This window comes from Kogia breviceps, chromosome 5 (genome assembly GCF_026419965.1).
Source record: "Kogia breviceps isolate mKogBre1 chromosome 5, mKogBre1 haplotype 1, whole genome shotgun sequence".
NCBI lineage: Eukaryota > Metazoa > Chordata > Mammalia > Artiodactyla > Physeteridae > Kogia > Kogia breviceps.
This window is the reverse complement of record NC_081314.1, coordinates 109,323,443-109,348,954: the sequence shown is the minus strand read 5'-3', so window position 1 is coordinate 109,348,954 and position 25,512 is coordinate 109,323,443. Positions and strand designations below refer to the sequence as shown.

The 25,512-nt window shown below is 33.3% G+C and overlaps 1 protein-coding gene across 1 annotated transcript in view; it reads left to right on the top strand.

Annotated features, from left to right (window-relative positions):
- CSNKA2IP (casein kinase 2 subunit alpha' interacting protein) overlaps window positions 1–25,512 on the top strand; it is a 121,536-nt gene that overhangs the window by 84,923 nt on the left and 11,101 nt on the right. The gene's annotated exons all lie outside the window — the stretch shown is intronic.

The window sequence follows — 25,512 nt, the reverse complement described above, 5'->3', positions numbered from 1 at the left end:
TTCCCTCTGCATCAGAATCACCTGGAAGATATTTTAAAAATACTGATCATGCCCAGAGAAGCTCTGATGTTATTAGTCCGAGATGGGGCTTGGGCATTGGTATCTTTTAATATCTCCTTAGGTGATGTTAACCTTGTAGCCAGACACTGGAACAACTAGTCTACTTCAGACGAACACAGACGTAAAACTTTTTCTTGGCAGATTCCACACTTGTATTAGGCACTTCATGGAGATACATCTCGCTGTCTTTAACTAGTTGTGATGCTTTATTCAGTTCCAAAAATATGGTTGCTGGTTAATAAATGGTTAGCTTAATACTATAGCCATTTATCGTATGCCTGGCTACCACTTATCAATAAGACTAAGTGGCTAATCTGCCTTGCCTCATCTGCCATTCTGCCCTTCCCACACCCAAGGCAGGCATTTCTAATAGTCCTCTATCATCAATTGGCCTAAATAAAGCATCATGATCTTTCCAAATACAGCATTTACGGCAGCCATGACTAAAGGGTCAGAGTTTTCATGTGATATGTAATCTTTATAATCTGCACAAATGTTAAAGCTCTGGGCATTTCCTCAGACATTTGAAATGAGATTTATATACGTTATGTGTTCACTGACTATGGTATATATAATAATAAGCTAGTTTTTTCCATTATTTATTATAAAATGAATGGGAATACGCATTCATAAAATTGTACAGCAAAAATGTTTAATCAGGACCCACTTATGTGGGTTACATAAGGTAATTTAGAGGGAGAGTGAAATGCAGAGTTGTGGAAAAGCAAGAGCAATATTTAAGTTATCTTCAGTGTTCAGACTAAGGGCTATGCTCTTGGGAATGTATGTTACCTAAGTTATGATACATGAGTATATATGACAGATAGGAAAGGATGAATTAAGAATGTAACATGAGTTTGTAGGGGCCAGTGAAACAAATGTTTGTTTGGTCCAATCTGAAGTGATCTCTTGATGACTTATACAGGGTCCAGCTTATGTAATAGGAGTTGGGGAAAGCACAAAAGTTGTATGCAAAGCATCTGACGTAAAGATTAAAATACTTTAAATGAAAATCATTATTAAAGCGCCTACATTTAAACACTAGGAAATATATTTAAAGACAACACGAGTAGAGGAAATTTGTACAGAGTACATTTAGACCTTATTTATCATGCTCTTTTTCCTTCCCTTGTCTCAGAAGAAAGATGTCTTAGCTTTTTTTTTTTTTTCACTTTCTTCCTTAGTATATATTAGATCCACTTTGCATACTATTCTTTATATCTCCAAAATTTATATCCTTAATCAGCGAGAAGAAGCCCTTGTTATAATTGTACCCAAAGTCATTGTGTCCATGTCCTGGTTCCTTCTTCCAGCACTGAAGGTACCTGTGTATGTAGGGAGCCTCTCTATTAAGTCCCTCTAACGGTGCCATAATTTCACGAGGCAGCACTGGCTCCCAATACGGCAGCGGTCCCCAACCTTTTTGGCACCAGGGACCGGTTTCACGGAAGACAATTTTTCCACGGACGGTGTTGTGGATGGTGGGGTGGTTCAGACGGTAATGCGAGCGGTGGGGAGCGATGGGGAGCAGCAGATGAAGCTTCGCTCGCTGGTCTGCTAGTCAGCGGCTCACCTCCTGCTGTGTGGCCTGGTTCCTAACAGGCTGCAGACAGCTACCGGGAGGTGACCCGGGGGTTGGGGACCCTTGCAATACAGCAACAGTTTTCTTGCTACAATCAGTTTCTCTTTAGATTTTCTGACTTTATTTCATATTTTCAGTACTTTAATGTTATTTTTATTTTACAGAAAGACAGTGCTTCCCTCCTTCTATCAAGAAATTGAATTCCACAAACATGTCAGGACTCCCCCAAACCATCCAGATTTGCCCTTAGCAGTGTCGTAAGCTTGCTTAAGAGGACAGCTGTTAACAGAAACCATCTTAGAAACAATTTTATTCAAAGGGTCTGTAGATTTTTCTTGGAAAAAAGGTAAATATTATTTCAACAGTATTTAACGCATAGATGTAATAGCATAACAGTGCTAAGAATCCATCTGCTATTTAATTACAATTAGCAAAATGTTATCTGAGAGCATATGTGTGTCCGTATTAGTTTTTAGAGCTTCTTCTTAATATTTCTTTCTGTATTTGAGCATATGTCTTTGTATATATGTTTCTTTTCTCTGCATGGCTCTCTATGGGTTAATTTTTGAAATATTTATAAGGATCTTTATGTCCATCTACTTGTATCTGTATCTTCGGCCTTCTGGGACCTGCAATGGGCAGAGCACTCATTTTTCTCTTTATCTTTCTATATAGTCATCTATTTGACATTCTTTCATTCCCCTTTTTTCATTATCATTTTATTTTCTTCCTGCGTATCTTTTTTTGTCTAATTGAAAAATATTTTAATTTCTGTTCTTAAACCTGAACAAGGATATTTTGGTTAGTTATCTTTCTCTTAAAAACAAACAAACAAACAAACAAGCAACAAACACCAGCCAATTCTCTACTCCTCTCCTACAAGACCATGTCAATTTAGTGACCCTTTTCTTTTGTGGCTTATTGAGATTTTTCTCACTGAGAGAGAAAATATTTTCTCACATCTGTGACCTAGAAGCAGTCTTACAAAAACAAAACCAAACAGGCCAAAACAAAAACACAAATATAGCCTTGGAATTAACATTTAAAAATATTAGCTTAACTGCTGTGTCAGAAAGAACAAAGTATATATCTTTCCAGAAAAAGCAATTGTTAATCTGATGTAGGTGAATTTTAGATTGCATTTTTATTTACATATCTAAGAAACAATGAATATTTGGTCTGTTGTTCCTCCCTTATTTTCATCTTCTGTTACTGAACGAATAGAGGCACGAAAGTTACCCTATAGGCTAACAGCCCCTGGAGAGTCTTTCAGGTCACAGGTCTGAAAAGTTAGCATTTCTAACCTATGTTCCTTTCAAAGTACAGGCTTTGACAAACAACTTTTATTAGGCATATTTTCCACAAATAACATTTATAATGACTTGTATCCATTTGAAAGTAAATTTTAAAACAAAAACAAAACAATAAAGAAAAAACCAATGCAACTGAAGTTCCATTTATCTTTGAACCTCTAGGACAGAAATGAAAATTTGGGGGTTTAGTTTTAAATAGTAGAAGTGGGTGATTGTTTAGGCAGTAAACACCATGAGAGCAGGGGGTTGTGTCTGCCTGGTTTACTGCTTATTTTCTGATATGTAGCACATTATCTTGAACTCAACTGAGCAGGTGCTCAATAATTATTTGTTGAACAAACTCAAACATTTGAAAAGCATTTTTCTCGTTGATCTTCAAGATATCAACCATAGAAGAATCTTGAAATGGAGTAATTACCTCAAGTCTAATACTTGTGATTCAAAATAATTGTGGGTAGTATTTAGTTTTCTATTTGGGGACCTTATATATTTTATTACAAAAATGATAATGGATAAGATGAGGCACATGTGACTATCCATAGCCTCACCTTTTCTCACAGAATAGTCTCATCATTAATTTGAAAAATTCTCAAATATATTTATTTTCATTCTCCTAACAGGAAAACAGAGTGCTTTAACAAATTTCAAGATACCTTGGTGCTCAGTGTACAATTCTTACCCATTTCCTGTCATATTGATTTCTACACATTTTATTCTTTTTGATGCTATTGCTAATGAAATTGTTTCTGATTTAAACAGCATTTATAAGTATTCTCAAATGTAAATCAACTCTATCATGTATGTTTTAATCTCCAGAAAATGTGAACTTTCTGAATATCATTTTATGGTATATAATTTTCTTAATTAACTACATAATATGTAAAACTATTTAGGAGAATCATTTTGGAACTAACTAGAGTAGCTTCTCTGAAATGAAACATTAATGATGTGCCTCTGTGTATACAAATTTTCATAAGAAGTTTCTTTTTGTATCTTTGAATTTATTCTAAGAGAAAATTAAAAATACAACATTCATTTGACACTCCCAAATCTGCATTGTCTACCTCTTTAGGGTCATTCCTTAAGCTCAATAATCCAGTCTTCTTTCTCTTTTTTGCATCAAGATGGACTAAAAGCAAAGTAAGATACCATCTTTTTTCTTTCCAAATGTTAAGACTGCCAAGCTGAAATAAGTAATAAAAATAAATAGTTGTAGTTAAAACGTTATACTTTGATTCTTTAAATTCTAATTTTAGATATTTATATCACCCATATTATATCCTTAGGCTGGAAACATTTTTCAATTTCTCATATAATCTTTTCTTTAAGCTATTATATCACTACACTTCCCTAAGTTTATGTTACAGGATTTTCACATGAAGAAAAAAGTTTTGTTAAAGGTTGTGGTTGGAAGTAAATAATTCATAAAGGCATAACTAATAAACACTAAATATTACTTTTTCATACATTAAATCAGGGAAGCCATGTTCCAATAATTATATGTTCCTGAATTTACCTTCTTTCATTGATAAGCGTTAAAATATAGATATCAACACTTAATATCTATGTAGTGATCTGTCCACAAAAAAGCCAATGACAGAACTTTGCATACTTTTGGAAAATGACATTAAGGAAATGTCATTTAGGATATAATATCCTTAAAAATATCCTAACTGAACATTCTCAAGGCACATACAGTACTATATAGACAGTCCAAATTTCATCATCACGTGGTAGGGATTTGTAGTAACGTAATGTGGATATTCTCTTCACCAAATGGCTAAATGAGAAAACCTGGTTCTTATACATTGTAGGTCCAAATTAGCAGAACATCTTGAAAGTTATATACATAACTTATATACTTAGTGTGCAATTATGTATATATCAGGGAAAGTGTGAAAGAGAGAAAAAATAAATGGAGAAGTGAATATAAGACAAGAGAAAGGAAGGAAATACAAAAGAAAAGAAGGCAGTCATATTTACTGCAAAATATTCCTTAAAATCTTAATTACTTTATCCAAATTAGCAAGGTAGAACATATTATATTTAAACCTTGTAAACACTTTATTTAATATGCATTACCAGATGCCAGATATTTTGTGAATTTTAAGCAGTAACATTTGTTGTTGTTGTTTTCTTTTTTTTTGAATTTTATTTTATTTATTTTTTTATACAGCAGGTTCTTATTAGTCATCAATTTTATCCACATCATTGTATACACGTCAATCCCAATTGCGCAATTCAGCACACCACCACCACCACCCCCCACCGCCCCCCCCACCCCACCCCGCTTAAGTGGTAACATTTGAAAGAATTAAAGGGTAACCAGGTTTTCTGAACTGAAACACTGGATTAAATTTAAAACGTCAGGACCATTAAGGGAGATTCCCAAATAGAGAGGTCTAATGATATACTACCCAGATAATTTTAGGATTCAGCAAAGCTGATACGAATTGAAAAAGGGTATAAATGAGTTTTTTTCCTTTTTTTCTTAAAAAACATCTTTGATCCTAAAAGGCACGTCTGGCCACAGTTCATAGTCAAACTGATGGTTGAGTTATATCATGCTAACAGGATGACTTTCTCATTAAACATAATCCTTTCATGAAATTTAAACAAAATCTAAATTTAATTATAAAATACAAAAGTGTACAAACTTTTAAAAGAAAAGAAATGCTACATAAGTTCATAATTAAACTAATTAAAACAACATTGGGTGTTTGAAGCTGATGAGCTAGTTCTCCTGAAAATGCTATCTGATTATTCAGGAAGAAGGAAAATCCTCATATGGTCCTGATAGCACATGGAATTTTGGTGGGTCAATTAGTTTTCTGGATAGTTACCAATTGCATTACAACAAGAAAAAGAAAAACAACTAGAATTCATGGTATCCTATTATACTGTAAAACTTAATTTCATAAAATGGTCAGTACTTAAAATTTGGGGACAAATCTGTTTGTACGTGTGTTTATATGTGTGTGTGTTTACAGCATTTTCAACAGAAAAGTGTGAGTAACACTGTCTTCCAGTCAAAATTCTTAGTGTTCATGATCAGGAAAAATTTACCTTGGGTTGGAATGAAGTCCCATATGCTTGAAAGTAAAATTTGAACTGGTCTTTATTTATTTGAAATCTATTTCTTAATTCAATAAATGTACTATTAATTAGAGCAAAAAATGATCAGTGCCTTTTCTTATCAGGCCATAACTCTTCTCTTTCAAAATTTTAAGTAAATGCCAAGTTAGTCGTTCACACTCATTTAATTTTCCATTTTTCCATTTGGTGTCTAAGTAATATAATGCTAATGCTATCTAACTCTTCCAAGATCACAGCCTACTTTGAGGAAAACTAAGAATTTATCCTATTGGAGGGCCATTAACAGAGAAAAAATTCAAATCTCATTAAAGGTCCTGCTCAATTAGTGGCATATATTTCAGAATTCGTGGCACACTGCCCTCAGTTAAATGGAAGCTACTATATTTCAAGTCTGACTGGACTTTAGCAGGAACTAGAAAATTGTGCAATGCCTTCATGATTATGGGCCAAAAGGGACTCTTTAATTATAAAATCATAATATTATTACAAAACTATTCTTAAACACCTTCAATCTGATCTCATATTGTATACACGCTATATATTACATTAGAAAAAAGTATAAGTTAACAATTTTTAAAAACATATTTATGGGAGTATAATTGCATTACAATGTTGTGTTAGTTTCTGCTATATAACAAAGTGAATCAGCTATATGTATACATATATACCCATATCCCCCTCTTGCATCTCCCTCACACCCTCCCTATCCCACCCCTCTAGGTGGTCACGAAGCACGGAACTCATCTCCCTGTGCTATGCAACTGCTTCCCACTAGCTATCTTTTTACATTTGGTAGTGTATATATGTCAATGCTACTCTCTCTCTTCATCCCAGCTTACTATTCCCCCTCCCTGTGTCCTCAAGTCCATACTCTACATCTGCATCTTTATTCCTGTCCTGCCCCTAGTTTCATCAGAACCTTTTTTTTTTTTTAGATTCCATATATATGTATTAGCATACGGTATTTGTTTTTCTCTTTCTGACTTACTTCACTCTGTATGACAGACTCCAGGTCCATCCACCTCACTACAAATAACTCAATTTCATTTCTTTTTATGGCTGAGTAATGTTCCATTGTATATATGTGCCACATCTTCTTTATCAATTCATCTGTCGATGGACACCTAGGCTGTTTCCATGTTCTGGTTAATGTAAATAGTGCTGCAATGAACACTGTGGTACATGCCTCTTTTTGAATTATGGTTTTCTCAGGGCATATGCCCAGTAGTGGGATTGCTGGGTCGAATGGTAGTGATATTTTTAGTTTTTTAAGGAACCTCCATACTGTTCTTCATAGTGGCTGTATCAATTTACATTCCCACCAACAGAGCAAGAGGGTTCCCTTTTCTCCACACCCTCCCCAGCATTTATTCTTTGTAGATTTTTTGATGATGGCCATCCTGAGTGGTCTGAGGCAATCTACCTCAGATTAGTCTTAAAAATGGGCTACTACTATTACTTCTTTAACAATACCAATTTCACTAACGTTTAACACTTACTGAATCCTTACTATTTTCTTTTTAAAATTTTATTTATGTTTTATTGGAATATAGCTGCTTTACAATATTGTGTTAGTTTATACTGTACAGCAAAATGAATCAGCTATATATATACATATATCCCCTCTTTTTTTGGATTTCCTTCTCATTTAGGTCACCATAGAGCATTGAGTATAGTTCCCTGTGCTATACATTAGGTTCTTATTAGTTATCTATTTTATACATAGTATCAATAGTGTATATATGTCAATTCCAGTCTCCTAGTTTATCCCATCCCCCCTTCCGCCTTGGTATCCATACCTTCATTCACTATGTCTGTGTTTCTATTTCTGCTTTGTAAATAAGATCTTCTATACCTATTTTTCAGATTCCACATATACGTGTTAATATACCATATTTGTTTTTCTCTCTCTGACTTATTTCACTCTGTATGACAGTCTCTAGGTCCATCCATGTCTCTACAAATGGGTACATATATACAATGGAATATTAGCCATAAAAAGGAACGAAATTGAATCCTTAGTATTTTCTATGTCCTGAGATAAATATGTTTTTCCATTTCACTTATCCTCCAAACAAAACCGAGTTTCCTATTAATCCTTCCTAGATTACAAAGGTAGAATCTGGAAACAAATTTACAAAGGCTAAGAAAATTGTTCAAAACACTCAATAAATGGCAGCGACTATTTCAAACCCAGATGTGATTAATTTCCTAATCCATGTACTTATTGATTTTGGCTTAGTATTTTTCTCTCTACTTCACAGCTAGATGTTTGCAACAACTTTCTCAAATAAATTCTACTGAAAATCTACAAACAGCTATCAGATTATCCCAAAAGTGTGTTTGTTGTCAACTTCTCTGGGATTTTTTACTAGCTTCCCACTGGCTACTGGATTACATAAAATGATTGTCTGTACATTCACATTCCTCCCTCTATTGTCCCCACACTCCCATCTTACCACTCCCACAACCTCATCTCTTCTTCAACCTACCTCAACTACTTAAAATTCCCTGAGCACGGTCATGATTTTCTCTCTTCTCTTATTCATTCTCCAGCATTCTGACTTTTGAAATCTGGTGTGTTAAAGGCCTTTCCCAAATATGGTGTATTTCCCATGAAATCTTTTCTAACATCTTTCTACCCTCTATCTTTCAACCACCCCCAATTTCTGGAACCTTACATGTCCCACGCTTCTTTGCCATTCACTGCCTTGTTGATAGCAGTATTACTGCATATGCGCTATTCGAATAATGTGATGTCTTGCCCGTACATTGAATACAGACACCTCAGAACTGTGCCCGTATGTTTTGTTGACTGAAAAAAGAAAAAAGCACAATGTGAGAGTTGTAAGTTAAGTTTTACTTGGGGCAAAATGAGGACTCTATATCCTGGGAGGTAGCATCTCAGATAGCTCTGAGGCACTGCTCTGAAGAGCTGGAGGTGGGAGGAGAGGAGTCAATATACTGTGATTTTGGTGAAGGGGGAGATGTGCAGTCAAGCACACATGTTGGCAGAGGCTTGCTGCTAGTCATGAGAAGGATGCTGCTAGTCACAAGGAGGTTGTTGCTAGTCATAGGAACAGATGTCTCCATTAATGATTTTAGTGCTTTCCTAGATATGAGAAGATGCAAGAAATTGGGCTCATAAAACATTCTCCTGAAAATATCTAACTATCTGAAGGCCTGTTCTGCCAGGTTTTCCCAGAGCACAGAGTGTCTCATTCCTGATCTCCACCCTGAACTACTTTCAGGTGTTGTAGGTCAGCAATTGCAGTAGCTAGTGACTCAATCCTTGTAGAGAAAGATGGCAAGTAACAATTTTTATTTGGCAGTTTCTAGGCTAATTTCTTTCTTATAGAACTTACTTTGAGGTCTGTATTTATAAACAAATGCAGAGTCTAATAGGATGAAAAAAGATAATTTGATAAGACACATTCCTCTGTGATAGTTATTACATTTTTTGTAGGTTGGTTTGATTTTAGTTTAGTTACTTTGAAAAATCAGGGAAAAGTTGGCACTACCAGTTTGCCTAAGGACTAGAATTCAGTGCTTTAAAAAATTTGTTTTGAGGGAGATGCCCAGCTTCCAGTTTAGACTTGAGTAGTTACATTAACTTGGGGGACCTTATGATTTATTTTTTAAACTGGACAGCTTTAAGAGATAACAGGGTATAATTCAACCAGGGCAGTCTTGGGAAATTCTGGTTCCATTAACTAGCTGGATGATTGTAGGCAAGTTGTTTAATCTCTATGGGACTCAGTTTCCTCATCCATAGATGATAACTTTGAATTAAATGTTTGAGATTTCTTGTGGCTCTAAAATTTCTGAAATTACAATGGTATTACAAATTTGTTATAGTTCCTTGTTAATACTTGGTATTTTTCATTTTGGATTCTGAATTCAGGGATATGTGAATGCAGGAAATGGCAGTAGCAAAGAACTCTTTCAAAAAATGATAAACTTTAGAAAACTTTTAGTTGGAATTAAGGATTAACTTTTTAGACTAACTGGGAAAGTGTTCAGTAGCAATTAAAATTGACTAGTTGGTAACACACAATAGCCTATTAGAGATGAATACAGATAGTGAATGTAATACAGATATTGAATATAATCTTCAGGTTTTAAAAAGGAGTTGTGTGGGAGAGGCTTTGGAAATGTCTAGAAGAACTCTGGTAGATAAGAAATGAAAACTGCTCCAGAGAATATGCTTATGCAAGTGGGTATGAGAAAAGTTTATATGACTGTTTGGGGAAGGGTAAATTGTATTAAATGTTTTAGATCTTTCTGGATAATGAGTTCTAAGTCTGCTAGAAATATATATTTTTAAATGTTTCATCCAAATTAAATATTAGTGTTAACTTAATTTTGATTGTTGTTTGTTTTCATGTAGAAACAAAAGTTTGTCGTTTCCTCCCCCTTCCCCTGCCTCTCACGCCCTGCCACTTAAAGTGTCTTTAGAGGTGTGTGGTCTGTTTTCATACTGTATACTGTAATGTCTAGTTGTTCCCTACGTTTCTGAAGTCACCTAGAGATTACCTCAGCATCTTCATGTAGCATTTTTATGCAGTCATCCTGTTACCTCATCCCAAATGCCAGGAAATAGCCTGACCAGATGCAGATAAAAATATTACACTCTGTTTTAATGCCATTATTTGAATTTGAAAAAGAGGAAATGATCCTTAATTGTAGATTCAATTGTTATTTGCAGGTGCAAAATGGAACTTTGGCTGCCTCATTTAATAACCTGTTCCAAGAGTTCAAAGGTGAATTAAAAGGATAGTGAAATTTAATAAATGCCTGATTTAATTAGGTGTTGCTTAGACAAGTTTATGAGTCCTTCAGGGAAGGAACAGTACATTATACAGCAAAAGGAACTTCTATTAGCTAATCACACGACATCAGAAAGGTATAAACCTGTTTTTCTCTTTTAAGACATCCATGTTTAATTTTTTATCTCTTGCCAAGAAAATGATTAAAGTTTGTTGTTATTCATGGTCTAGGTTTGGAAGACAAAAGTGTGTCTGAAACTTGCCTACTCCACATTTCTACTCAAATAATTCAGCTTCTGCAGAGAGGGATATTTTATTACTGTGGGAAGAAAAATAAACATAGGGATTAAATGGAATATGTTTCTTGGTTTCCTACATTAACTGATTTTGAGGTTATTTCTTCCTTCAGCTGTTGTATGAGTAAAAAATCAATATAGAAGTGTATTTCCATGATCGATTATGTGCTGGGATATAAACAGTAGAGTTTTTTTTTTTTTTTTTATCAGACTCTTCAGTTTCAATAGCCTGATATTTTGCTGAACATTCCTATACATTTAAAAAATCTGACATGTATTGGAATATAATCTTTTACATGGAGAACACAATTTTTCTCTTTAGTTAAATAGGATTTCCTTAAACTTATTGTGAAATTATCTTGTTGCATCTAGATACAATAGCTCTGATTTCAATGTAAGGTCCTCCTTTTTCATTCATTGTGAACTGATTCTCCATACATGGACTTTATATTTTTATCCAAATGCATGCTTCAAGTACAACAATCAGAATGCAATACCAGTGTGTGGCTATGTTTTTACAGGAGTTTTCTACATCCGAAGTTTATCTTCTTGTTATCATCTTTATAAAATTTAGTAGAAATCTCAGTAAAACAAAACAAACAAAAAGACTGTCTTAAAACAGAAACAAGGCTTAGGCAAGTTAAAAAAAAAGAGTAATTTATGAGATTTTAAATAATTATATAATTCTTGGGAAAATTTGAAAATTAAATAGATAGGCAGTAAAGTCAACAACAGATTGGGAAGGCTAAGATCCACATATCTCTTGTATACATGCCATGCTAGGTTAGGATATACGTATCTCCTATATATAGGATACATATATGCACACACACACACACACACACACACACACACACACACACATCAATTAGGTCCTTTTAATTTCTGTTTGGTCTCTGAAATCTTTACTGAGTATTCATATATATGTCTCAATATTTCTTTCCTTATAATTACATAACTAAGGAAAACCATTATAGGTTCCCATAGACATGAACATCCAAATACAAATCGACTGTAAAGAGTTATGAGAGGTATTTGCATAATTTGAGTTTCTACTGTATAATGGGTAATTATTTTATAATAAAAATAACAATTTATTGATTGGATGTGCTTTATTAGGCATCATACCAAGTACTTTAACTACATTTCACATTTATTCTTCATAGCAAAGATATGAGATATGCACTGCTATTGTCTTTATTTTACAGATGAAGAAACAGGTTTACAGAATTTAAATAATTAGTCTAAGATCATAGGGCTAGAAAACAGAAGAGTTGGGGCTGTACTATTGGTTTACCTAACATAAATTTTTTAACATACCGTATTAAAACTATAAAAAAATTTTAAACCCCTTGCATAATTTTCTTCCTGATCATAACAAGTTCTTTTAGAGTCCTGTTATGTTTCTTAATATAAAGAAACCTGGGTACAATCAATGATCATATATTATGATTAATTAATTAGAAAATTGAGATATTTTCAGTGTAATTTTTCACAGTATAAATAAACTATATTCTAGTTTAATTGCTTTCATAACTGATATTTCAATTGGTTTAAAAAATAGAAATAATCTATGTTTGCTTCTTAACAATAAAACTAAAATACAAATTCCACACTCAGTTATATCCAGCTGAAGTTGTAAAAATAATATAGAAAAATGATTTTTCAAACTTAATGATTTTAATGCTTTTTATTTCTTACACATGTTCAATACTCTGTCTAGTTATATGAGTTAAAAAATATTCTACCCAGTACATGAGGGTTTGTAAACATATTGTTTATATTAAATGTCTGGTGTTTGGCACTGCTGTTCAATACAAACATCTGGATTTTACCTCAAATACTTAAAATTGTTGACATAGCAATCTTTGATAGTTTTGTAAGTAAGGGGCATATAAAAACAATGAGCTTGATATAAACTAGAAGAAGGGTTTAGGAATAGGAGTTAGGAAAAATGAGTGCAAGTTGAGAAAAGAGGTGCATAGATTTGGGTCAGAGAGAAAAGGTCAGAAAGATGAAGAGAAAAGTCTTGGAAGGTATGTAGGAGATGACTGAAAACAGATGCTGGCAGCGGTCAGCCAAGAGGAGATGATGATTCTGAAAGTTATTTATCCTTTAAAGATAGAAAACCAGAAATGGCCTTCTGTATCCAAAGGGAAAGACTGAAAAGAATATTTATTATTCACCTTTGAAGAGAAAAATCATGAAGTCAAACCCAGTATGTGTGTACCACGGGGCTGGATCATTGTTCTTGCAAAAATGGAGTTAATATGAATATCTACTGAAAAGGGTTGTTATAGAGCATTTAAAAAGTTAATACATAAGCAAGGACTAAGGATGTAAATGCTGTCAATTATTATTATTATTATTATTATTTCAATATTACTTCATTTGCCATTCCCCAGTTTTCTATGACTAGAAATATTTGGGAAATAGAGGCATAGGAAAAAAGTAAAGGGGTAATGGAATCATCCTGATTTGAGATATTTTTGATATCAAAGGTCTAAATAGAGTTTTCATTTTCTGTTTATACTTTCAGTGTAATGTTTTAGGAAAAATGTATAATAAAATTCCTATTGTAGTATCAGATAATGTTTTCAAGAGAAAATATTGAAGAATTGTTTCTTATAGGAAGATTTTTAAGTTTATACATTTAAAATGACAATATTAACTAGGTAAATAAGATAACCCAAAATTGATTTATCTTTGTTTATAATTTGTTTTTCTCAAGATCATTTGAAGGAATTTCAGGAAAAACACTGGAGGGCAGATAAATATCTTTTAATTATAAAATTAAGGGCATAGAAGATTTAGATTTATCTTTTAAATGGAAAACCTTTTAAAAAAATGATATAAACTAGTGAAAAAATTTAGGTGAAGACATTAATAGTTTATTTCAAGAAGTCCTGTAAGTTTATTTTCCAATGAGCAAAAGGTTATGCAGTACTTAAATGTAGTAAATTACAGAGTACTAAAATGTTACCTGTCATTATGACAATATTTTAGTTTGTTGTCATGGTGAGAAAATTAATTTTCATTTCGAAAAGAAGACTAATATTGCTAGCTACTTGCCAAATATGATATTTTAAAATATCCTATTTCATTCTTATCTTAAAATGGTAAACATTATGCAATTTTCAAATACACAAAGATATAGAAATGTTATATATATGTGTTAACTATTTTAATGCATTTGGGACAAAATCTGCATTACTGAAATCTAATCATTTTATATTCAGACTGCAAGTGGTGTTCAGTCAAGTGAAAAACATGAATCAAGCAAAATGAAGGCAATGTGTAGCCTACCAAATTATCCATTTGAGGCTATGTTCTTGATTTCATATAAGCAAAATTTCTTGAAATAGACATGAAATATAATCAACAGATCTCTTAATGTGTCGTGTTTTTCCATAAGGTTCTTCCCCTTGTTTGCACAGCTGCTTTCTAGAGACTTGTATATCACATTTCCCTTACATTATTGTCAATGCTGTTTTAAACCTAGTGACCATTTCCAGGAAGAAAGTTGCTTGGACATATGCTTGATCTTATGAAAACTTTCATATTCATTGAAAACTTCAATTTTTGTACAGTCAAGATGTTTAGATTGTTCAGTATATTGTTAAACTGTGATTTCATTAAAAAGGGAGAAATATTTATGAAAATTTAAGCTGGAGAATATAGTATAGCATGTTCCAAAATATATTGCATTCAATCATTAGAAATATTATGTTATTGGGCAATTGATTTATAGATTGATTTATTGGCTTTGAAGAAATATAGCTCAATCTTGAAATAATATTTGACTCTAAAATAAAACTGATAGGCCAATAGTGATGTGAACTTGATGCTTAATTACATGATTGATTTTTGAGCACATACGCTTCTTTTATTAAAATTGAAGTATGGCTAATTTACAATGTGGTGTTAGTTTCAGTTGTACAGCAAAGTGGTGATTCAGTTATATATATGTATTATTTTTTAGATTCTTTTCCATTATAGGTAATTACAAGATATTGAATATAGTTCCCTATGCTATAGAGCAGGTCCTTGTTTACCTATTTTATATATAGTAGTGTGTATATGTTAATCCCAAACTCTTCATTTATCTCCCACCAGCCCCTGGCTATCCCCTTTGGTAACCATAAATTTGTTTTCTATGTCTCTGAGTCTATTTCTGTGTTGTAAATAATTCATTTATATAATGTTTTTAGATTCCACATATAAGTGATATTATATGTATTTGTTTTTCTCGATCTGGCTTATTTCACTTAATATGATAATCTCTAGGTCCATCCATGTTGTTGCAAATGGCATTATTTCATTTATTTTTTTGATGAGCAATAATCCATTGTTTATATATACCACACCTTCTTTATCCATTCATCTGTTGATGGACACTTAGGTTGCTTCCATGTCTTGGCTATTGTAAATAGTGCTGCTATGGACACTGGGGTGCATGTATCTTTTCTCTGGATATATGCCCCGGAGTGGAATGGCAAGATCATATGGTAACTCTATTTTGAGTTCATTTTTGCATATGGTGTTAAAGAATGTTCTAATTTCATTCTTTTACATGTAGCTATCCAGTTTTTGTAGCATCACTTATTGAAGAGACTGTCTTTTCTCCATTGTATATTTTTGCCACCTTTGTCATAGATTAATTGACCATAAGTGTGTGGGTTTATTTCTGGGCTTTCCATCCTGTTCCATTGATCTACATGTCTGCTTTTGTGCCAGTACCATACTGTTTTGATTACTGTAGCTTTGTAGTATAGTCTTAAGTCAGGGAGCATGATTCTTCCAGCTCCCTTCTTCTTTCTCAAGATTGCTTTTGCTATTTTTGGTCTTTTGTGTTTCCATACAAATTAAAAAAAAAAAATTTGTTCCAGTGCAGTGAAAAATGCCATTGTTAATTTGATAGGGATTTCATTGAATTTGTAGATTGCCTTGGGTAGTATAGTCATTTTAACAATATTGATTCTTCCAGTCCAAGAACGTGGTATATCTTTCCATCTGTTTGTGTTGTCTTTATCTGCTGCCAGCTTCATTTTTGCAAGGGTCCATTACCTGCAACATTGGACATCTCCTCTTCCAGTGTCCAGTGTTACTGCTACAGTGAATTTCTCACTGTCTCTCAATATTTTAGTTTTTTTCATGCTTTTGTGCCTTTCCCTAGGATGACATTACCCTGATTCTTCAATGGTAAAATGATCCTTCAAAAACCCAGTTCATATGTCACTTCCTCTTTGAAGTTATTATACTCAATAACAAATATGAACACACTTACTGAAGCATGGGTAAATAAAATGATTAAGAACTTAACACATAGAGAAATATAGGTAGCCAAAATTCAGTTGATATTCAAGATATGAATATTAAAGCAAGTAGTATGAGGTGGAGACCAGCAAAAAGATAAATATTTAAAATATTCTAGAGCCAGAGTTTGCAAGATGGCTAAATGTCACTTGTCTCTTACTGATGGGAATGTAATTTTTTTAAAATGAATTTACTGGAGGAAAAATTAGCAATCTATTTTAAAAAGTCTTAAAATATAAAATTTATCCTATGATTCTAATTCTAGAAAGTAATCTAAAAGAAGCAGAGATGTACAAAAATATTGGCTAAGATAAAGATCTTCAAAACCTTACTTTTAAATAATGGTATTTGGAAAAAAATGAGGGACTACAGACACTGATTAAAATTTTATTTGAAAAGAATATGTTATAACATGAAAATATCCATGTTACTACATTAAACAAAAAAGAGAATTATGAGTATCTCATATTTGTATAAAAATGCAGATACATAGAAACACTAGAAAGATATCCATACACAGTAACTCAGATGATGGGATTATGGGTGGTTTTTATTTTCTTGATCATAGATTTTATTTTTTTCTGTTTTCTACAACAAATATATATTACATTTATCATCAGAATGTTTAAATGATTAATCATCTAGGTGTTTTAGCTAGGAAAACAACAAGTAAAATTTTATTTTAAGGAGTTACATTACCATAGAGATATATTAGAAGTTATTTTCTTGACTTAAATGACCCAAAATAGTACATAATTCATTTGCTTTCTAAAAATTAAATTTCAAACGTACAGAAGAAGAATGATATTTGAAATAATCTCCATACCTGAAATATTGTCTGGGGTCAATTTACATATTTTCTGCATTTTCAGTATTTGCTAATGTCTCTGGAAAGTATGTGGTGAAGGAGATTGGGAGATTGTTGGGATTGGATAGGAAGGATATTAGTTGGGTAGGATAGCACTGTCTTCTTTTTTTTTTTAAATGTAGAGCAGTTCTGTCATAACATTGCTTATTTATTTATTTATTTATTTATTTATTTATTTATTTTTGGCTGCATTGGGTCTTCATTGCTGTGTGCGGGCTTTCTCTAGTTGCAGCGAGTGGGGGATAGTCTTCATTGCAGTGCATGGGCGTCTCATTGCAGTTACTTCTCTTGTTGCAGAGAATGGGCCCTAGTCACATGGGCTTTAGTAGTTGTGGCTTGACAGCTCTAGAGTGCAGGCTCAGTAGTTTTGGCGCACTGGCTTAGTTGCTCCGTGGCATGTGAGATCTTCCCAGACCAGGGCTCGAACCCATGTCACCTGCATTGGCAGGTGGATTGTTAACAACTGCACCACCAGGGAAGCCCAGCACTGTCTTCTTAAGCATCACAGAATCTGGACATTTTTTCATATTTGTAATCTTGAGATCCTGGGTCATGCATATACCTCAAGAAACCCTGGATTCCTACACAAAATAGAACAAAGAGGTTTTGTTTGAAGATACTCTTACAACAGGTTATCTATATCTGTATCTATATCTTTACATCTTTGTCTATATCTAAGCCAATTAATGTTTATTGTAGGTAATCCATAGATCCTAGTTGACCTTTTGCTGCCCTATTAAAAGTCAAAACTGGAAGATAAATCTCGTGGTTCCTCCCAAAGTATATAGAGGATCCCTTCTGTTTATGACATTAGGCCAAGATGTGTACTTCTATAGCACAGATTTGCAGTATTGCCTACTGTTTTTGTTTAACATTATTAAGGTTCTCTCTTCCCCAGACTCCCATCATACAAAGGCACATTAAACTCCAGCTTTTGCCAATCTTTGGTGTTCTTCTATGCACAGGGAACCTGCAGTGTATACATAAATTTAGAAGCTTTCAGCAGACTTGGGATTCTGCCTGGCAAACCTAAAGATATGAAATATTTTCTGATGTATAAAGTACCACTCACTACTTTGTAGGTCAGGGGGAATTGAGCTGGATGTATGACTGTAAGTGATTTGTTTATGATTTTGACAAAGGTATATGTAATTTTGTTTATGCCTGTTTCTTTAACAGTGGCTTCTCTGCTCCTTTGACTGGAGGGTAGTGTTCAGACGTTGACAAAACAATATATTTCCTAAAAGTCCCCCCACAAAAGAATTTTCTTTTGGACTTAACCTCTTCCTTCCTTCCTTCATCATTTTTAGTATATGTGATAGATCAGAAAAAAAGGAAGTATTTTCTTCCTTTTTTTTGAGAACTTCTTTTCCTTAACCTGAATTATTATTCTCCTTCAAAAACTGAGCATTGAAAGTTTTCCATTGCCCAGCTAATCCTCCTGTCTCTGGTATATGACGTGCCATCACTTTTCCCCTGTGGTTCTTCTTTTTCTCCTATCTACCAATATAGCTGAGTGTCTCTCTATTTTAACAACATCAACCAGACTTCCCTTAAAGATAACCTTTTCCAACTGTATTTAACTCTTCACAGTCAAGTTCTTTAAAGTCAGCCTGACTGTAATGGCTCCACTTCACACACATTACTCTTTGGAAGTATGCTCTCAAACAAGTTATTCGTGAACTCAAGGATTTGTTTTCAGTCACCACTCTTGAAATCCTTTTATAATTTGATTCTATTTAATGCTACTTATTTAAGTGGCAAAAATTATTTCTTGGACTTTTAAAAAATTTCCCTTCACATTTATTTCTCTTATCACTCTTGTATTGTATCCTTTGTGGGTCCTCCTCCTCTTCTCCTCTTCCTCAGCTTCCTCCCTCTTCCTTCCAAATGGAAGTCCCTCAGAGGTTCTTGTATATTAAGCTCTGCCATCTTTCCTTTTTTTTTTTTTTTTTCCACTTTCTGTTTCAATTCCTAACATCATCTTTATTCTTCAATTTCCAGAACACTTTCTTCATTTTGCTGTGTGTTGTCTGTTTTGTTTTAAATCCATACCTGGCTTACTCCCTCTTCTTTAAGTTTAGACTGCATATGCTCTAATAATCTTTATCTTTTTACACCTATCATAATTGGCTTTAAAGTGTTCATGGAATTAAATTCCCTATTCTTTCTTCTGTGCTTTTAATATTTCAGGAAAACTATTTTTTGTGTGTGTCCCCAAAGTGATTTTCTGAATGGACTCAACAGGGATATTTTCTAAAAGGTGATGAAAACATGAATACTGAGGGTGGGAAGGGATGAATCCTAGCAAACTGTCTTGATTCACACCATGCCAAGGAGCCTCCACTCTTTGCCTCTACTCCTCAGTCTCTCCAATTTTTGGACTTGATTTAGATTCGTTGCACCCTACACACTTGTCATGGGGGAAGAGGGTAGGTATGACATTTTTATTCTGTTAAGATATGGGAAGTGGGTGTTTTAACATTGTCTCTGAGGAAATTTTTCTGAAATTAACCCCCCCCAAAAAAAATACAGAATCTTGAAAATTAATGGATTTTTACAGAGCATATTATTTTGTGGCCTTGTTGAACATATCCAGTGTATCTAGTGTGGCGAAACTAGCTGACTTAGCTCTTTACTCACCAAACCCATGGTTCTTGAATTTGTCTGAGAGATGAAGACAGAGAGGATAGACAGTGTCGAGTACAGCTGCGTGGCAGTGATATTTGGCTTCTGGCTGGATTCCCGCAGAGCTCATGGGTAGACTCCACTAACAGGTCCCTATGTTTGGGTGACAACTTGATTGAAGGTGAAAAATGGCAGAATTTGCTCACAGTTTTTATGGAATAGAGAACTGTAGAAACAGTAGCAATTATATTTAGTTATATTTCTTTTTCTGTGCATTAGAACATAGTCTTCTCTGGATTGCTTTTCTTCACAGGGAATGAAAGCAGCATATAGTCTACCAGATTGCCTGGAGTGAGAGTAGCTCTGTTTCTAAGAATCATTGAAACAGCCAGATTTGTAGTTTTCATAAAACTTCTCTTAGTAAGCAGCACTTTTACAATCAAAAATATGTAGATTAGTGAACATGAATGATAAAAAGTTCAGAGAAGGTAGCCTTGAAGTATAAATCTGAGAGATACTCTCATGGGTTTATATATGGGAGAAGATGAAAGCTGAAATGTCTGAGCTCAACAAGGTAGAAATGTCAGGTACTCATGTCAGGCTAGAGATAAACCTCGGATTACAGAGGTTCTTCTGAAGTCTCCTGTATGTCTAAGCCAGAGCAGTTTATGCAGTTGGTTCCCAAAAGAGGATTATCCTCTTTGAGTGATCAATCTTCACTCTGAGTTTGGTGCATTAAGACTTCCAAGAAATTCTCTAAATTCAAATCTCTTGAATTGTAAAAATCTTAATATAGGCCTGAGAGTTTGGCAAGCAGGAGTCAATTTGGTTTAAACAAACCAAACAATTGAGCAGATTAAAAAACAATGCTAGCTGGTGGGAAGCTGCTGCATAGCACAGGGAGATCACCTCTGTGCTTTGTGACCGCCTGGGGGGGTGGGATAGGGAGGGTGGGAGAGAGGGTGATGCAAGAGGGAGGAGATGTGGGAGCATGTGTGTATGTATAACTGATTTAGTTTGTTGTAAAGGGAAAACTAACACACTATTGTAAAACAATTATACTCCAATAAAGATGTTAAAAAAAAAAAAAAAAAAAAAACAATGCTAGGTTACTTCAGCCCCAAATAAAAACAGATTTATATATTATGTATTCTGAGTATTAACTCAAGTAGAAATTGTTAGAAAATTAATCTATGCACACAACAAGAATACTGAACATTTTAAATCCTAAACCAATTTTCACCAGTTTTTAAGTCATTGATGCATTATTTATGTTTTTATTGCATGGGTTTCCTGGCACATGCATTTATTTCTCTTTTGATGGTTTATTGAGAACACAAAGCATTTGTCTCATTGTACTCTTTTTGTTTTAGAAGGGCTTACATTTGAAAGAGGTTGGCTTGTGGGTCTACTTTTGTTTTATATCAGTTCTTTTTTCTATCATTTTGTGAACGTCTTGTTCCCAAACACTCATCTGCAGGTAAGATTCCTGAGACTGCTAGTAGTATACTGATAAATGGATTTACTGCAATTTGTTAATCCACTCACTTGCCTATGACCATTGGGTTATTTCCAGTTTGGACTATTAAACTAATGCTTCAGTGAGCATATTTCTATAAGCCTTCTTATATAGGATATGATTCCTTTTCTCTCAGGTAGATACTAGGAGTAGACTGGATTATATGATACATGGCATACTTTGCTTTTGAAAAAATGGCCAACTGTTTCCAAACTTCTTGTGTTATTATATATTTCAACCAGCAGTGCATGAGAGTTCCATTTTCTCTACATCCTTGTCAATGCTTAGTGTGACCAACTTTTAAAATGTTAACTGTTCTAATACGTATTTAGTTGTCTCTCATATGGTTTCAATTTGCATTTCCTAATGAATAATGTTGTTGAAATCTTTTCTTTCTGTGTTTCTTTTTTTAAAAATATACAGCAGGTTCTTATTAGTTATCTATTTTATACATATTAGTGTATATATGTCAATCCCAATCTCCCAATTCATCACACCACCACTCCCCACACTCTGTTTTTCCCCACTGGTGTCCATATATTTGTTCTCTACATCTGTGTCTCTATTTTTGCCTTGATGAAATCTTTTCCTGTACTTATTTCCCATTCACATATCATCTTTGGAAAGCTGTCCAAACATTTTGCTCATTTTTTATTGGATTGTTTGCTTTCTTAAGTTCTGTCTATAAACTCTTAATAACAAGTTCTTTATCAGATATATGCTTTGCAAATATTTTCCCTAAGTTTATGGCTTTTTCTTTTCACTTTCTTAACAGTGTCTTATGAATAGCAGAAGTTTTTAATTTTGGTGAAATTCAATTTATTCATGTTCTTTTATTGATTGTGCTTTTCGTGTCACATTTAAAAATCTATGCCAGAATGCAAAATCACAAAGATTTTCTCCTATGTTTTCTATAGTTTTATGTTTTATGTTAGATGTATGATCCCATTATGAATTGATTTTTGTGTGTAATGTGAGGTATGTATCAAAGTTTATTTTTTGCAGCTGTATATATCTAATTATTACAATGTCGTTTGAAAGGATTATTCTCCACTGAATTACCTTCACACTATTTTCAAAAATCAGCTATCTATATATGTGTGGGTCTATTTCTGAACTTCTTATTCTGTTCTATTGATCAATTTGTCTACCTTTATGTCAATACCAGACAGTTTTGACTATTGTTGCTTTTTAGTGTCTTGAAATCAGGTAATGTTGGTCTTCCAACTTTCTTCCTTTTCAGTTTTTTGTGTGTTTTAGCTCCTTTGCATTTAGACCCTTTATTCAGTTTTTCGTAGTGTTAAAATCTTACATAACCATGGCATATTTATCAAAACAAAGAAATTAACATTGGTACAATACTATTAACTGAACTACAGATTTTAATAGAACTTCAACAGATTTTTCTTTAATATCTTCTTGCTGACCCAGGATCCAGTCCAGGGTACCATGTTGCCTTTAGTCATTATGTTTAGATTTCTCCAGGGTGTGACAGCTTCTCTGTCTTTCCTTGTTTTTCATAACTTTGGCACATTTGAAGAATACTGGTGAAATATTTTGTAGAATTTTCCTCAGTTTGGGCTTGGCTGGTATCTTTTTATTTTTTTAATTTTTTTTGCGGTATGCAGGCCTCTCACTGTTGTGGCCTCTCTCGGTTGGGGAACACAGGCTCCAGACGCGCAGGCTCAGCGGCCATGGCTCATGGGCCCAGCTGCTCCTCGGCATGTGGGATCTTCCCGGACCGGAGCACGAACCCGTGTCCCCTGCATTGACAGGTGGACTCTCAACGACTCACCACCAGGGAAGCCCTTGGCTGATATCTTATGATAAAATTGGGTTCATGGATTTTGAAGAAGTGTATTATCTTTTTTATATATTTTTAGATTTGACTTGCTAAAATTTTGTTTGGAATTTTTGCATCTATATGAAGAATATTGGTCTATAGATTTTTTTATAATCTAATAATGTTTTTGTTTGAATTTGATATCAGGGTAATGATTGATTCATAGAATGAGTTAGGAAGAAATTGTTCCATTTTAATTTTCTGGAAGAACCTTTACAGAACTGGTATTCTTTCTTTCTTAAATGTTTTGTGGAATGCACTAGGGAAGCAATCAGGGTCTTGTGTTTTCTTTGTGGGAAAGTTTTAAACTCCAATTTATTTAGTAGATTTGGGACCTTCAGGTTTTCTATTTATTCTTGAGTGAGTTTTGGCAATTTTTATCTTTCAAGAAATCTTCCCTTTTCCTCTGAGTTGTCTAATATATTGGCATAATATTATTCACAGAATTACCTTATTATCTTCTTAAATATCTATAGAGTCCATAGTAACATCAGCTCTCTCATTCCTGATATTTGTAATTTATGTCTTCATTTCCCTTGATATATCTGGATAAATATTTTCAACTTCATTGATCTCAAAGAAACAGCTTTTTGTATCCCTGCTTTTCTTGTTTCTAACTTATTTAGCTTCCAATCTCTATTATTTTCTTTCTTCTACTTAATTTTAGTTTAATGTGCTCTTCTTTTCCTAGTTGTTTAAGAAGAAAGTTAATATCATTATTTGAAAACTTCTTTTCTTATAGAGTCATTTAATGCTACAGATATCAAAAGTTGATATCAAATGTTGATATTTAAGAAATTTCTTGATCCATGTATATTGACTTAGTAAAGAGTGACTTTCTTGAACTTTCTGAATTCTAATATATATTGATTCATTAGGTTTTCTGTATTCTAAATTAGATTTTCAACAATATGCTATGCAGAGACATTATTTAATTTCTTCCTTTTCAATAGTTATGTATCTTTCTGTTTTCTGTTTCCTTCTTTACTGCATTGGCCAGATCTTAAACAACATTAAATTGTAGTAGTTACAGTGGATATGCTTGTCTATTACCCATCTCTAATGGGACTAGCTTATATTTCAATGCCAACTGAATGATTTGACTTTGCTTTCAAATTGATGTTTGCTTTCATTAAATAATCAGTTTTTTTCTTAGTAGTTTACTGACTGAGTTTTATCAGAAATGGAGGTTGGATTATATAAAATTACTTTTTTGAATACCTATTAAGATTTATTTGTGAATTATGAACATGACAAATTAAATGTTTCCTAATAATAAATCATCATTACATTGTTTGAATGAGATCAAGTTGGTGACAGTCAATTGTTATTTTATTGTAATGTTAAATGTTTTATTTTATTTAGGAATTTTGCATGTGGTATGTGTTATCACTTTATTATTTTCATTTTAGTTTTGAACTACTACTTTTGTTATGTTTTAATATCAGAATTATATATAACAGCTTCACAGAGAACATTTAAAATATTTTTATTTTCATAATATTCTGAAAAAATTTGTATAACATAAATATATTTTCATTGAAAGAAATCAACTGCAGAAAGAATTTGGGCACAGAGATTATTTGTGAATTAAGTCTTTCATAAGTCATATTCATTTTCTTCCCATAGTTATAGCTTCAGTCAAATCTCCACCACTTCTTGCATTGTATTTAACATTTATATGCTTTAGCAAAACATACATTGAAATGGGAATGTTATTTGCTGAGTAAGTCTGAAAGTGGAAAAAATTCAAAAATGTTATTTTTCTGTTTTTTTCTTTATCTTAAATTCTTGTTAGTTCCATTTGTTTTGAATTTCTTTATTCTCCTCCATATAATAGCAGGATTTCTACTCTGCATTCTTCTCCTCATCCCTCCTTTTCCTAAGTTTTCCTTGCATCTGTGTGCCAGAACTTGGTTCATCCTTTAATGTCTCAATTTTCAGTGAAAATTTGTGTCAGATGTGTCTTTTCAAATTAACATCAAGTTATGCAATTTTAAAGTTTTTATTGAAATTAAGAAACAGAAAAATACACATAGCGTAACTATGTTAGAGCTCAATTATCGCAAAGTGAATTCACCCACACAATCAGCATCCAGGTCAAGAAACAGACCATTATAAACACCCCAGAAGCTTTGTGTTCCCTCCTAATCTCCACTCCTTTAAATGTATTATTATCTTGATTACTAACACCATAGTTAGTATGAACTCATTTTGTACTT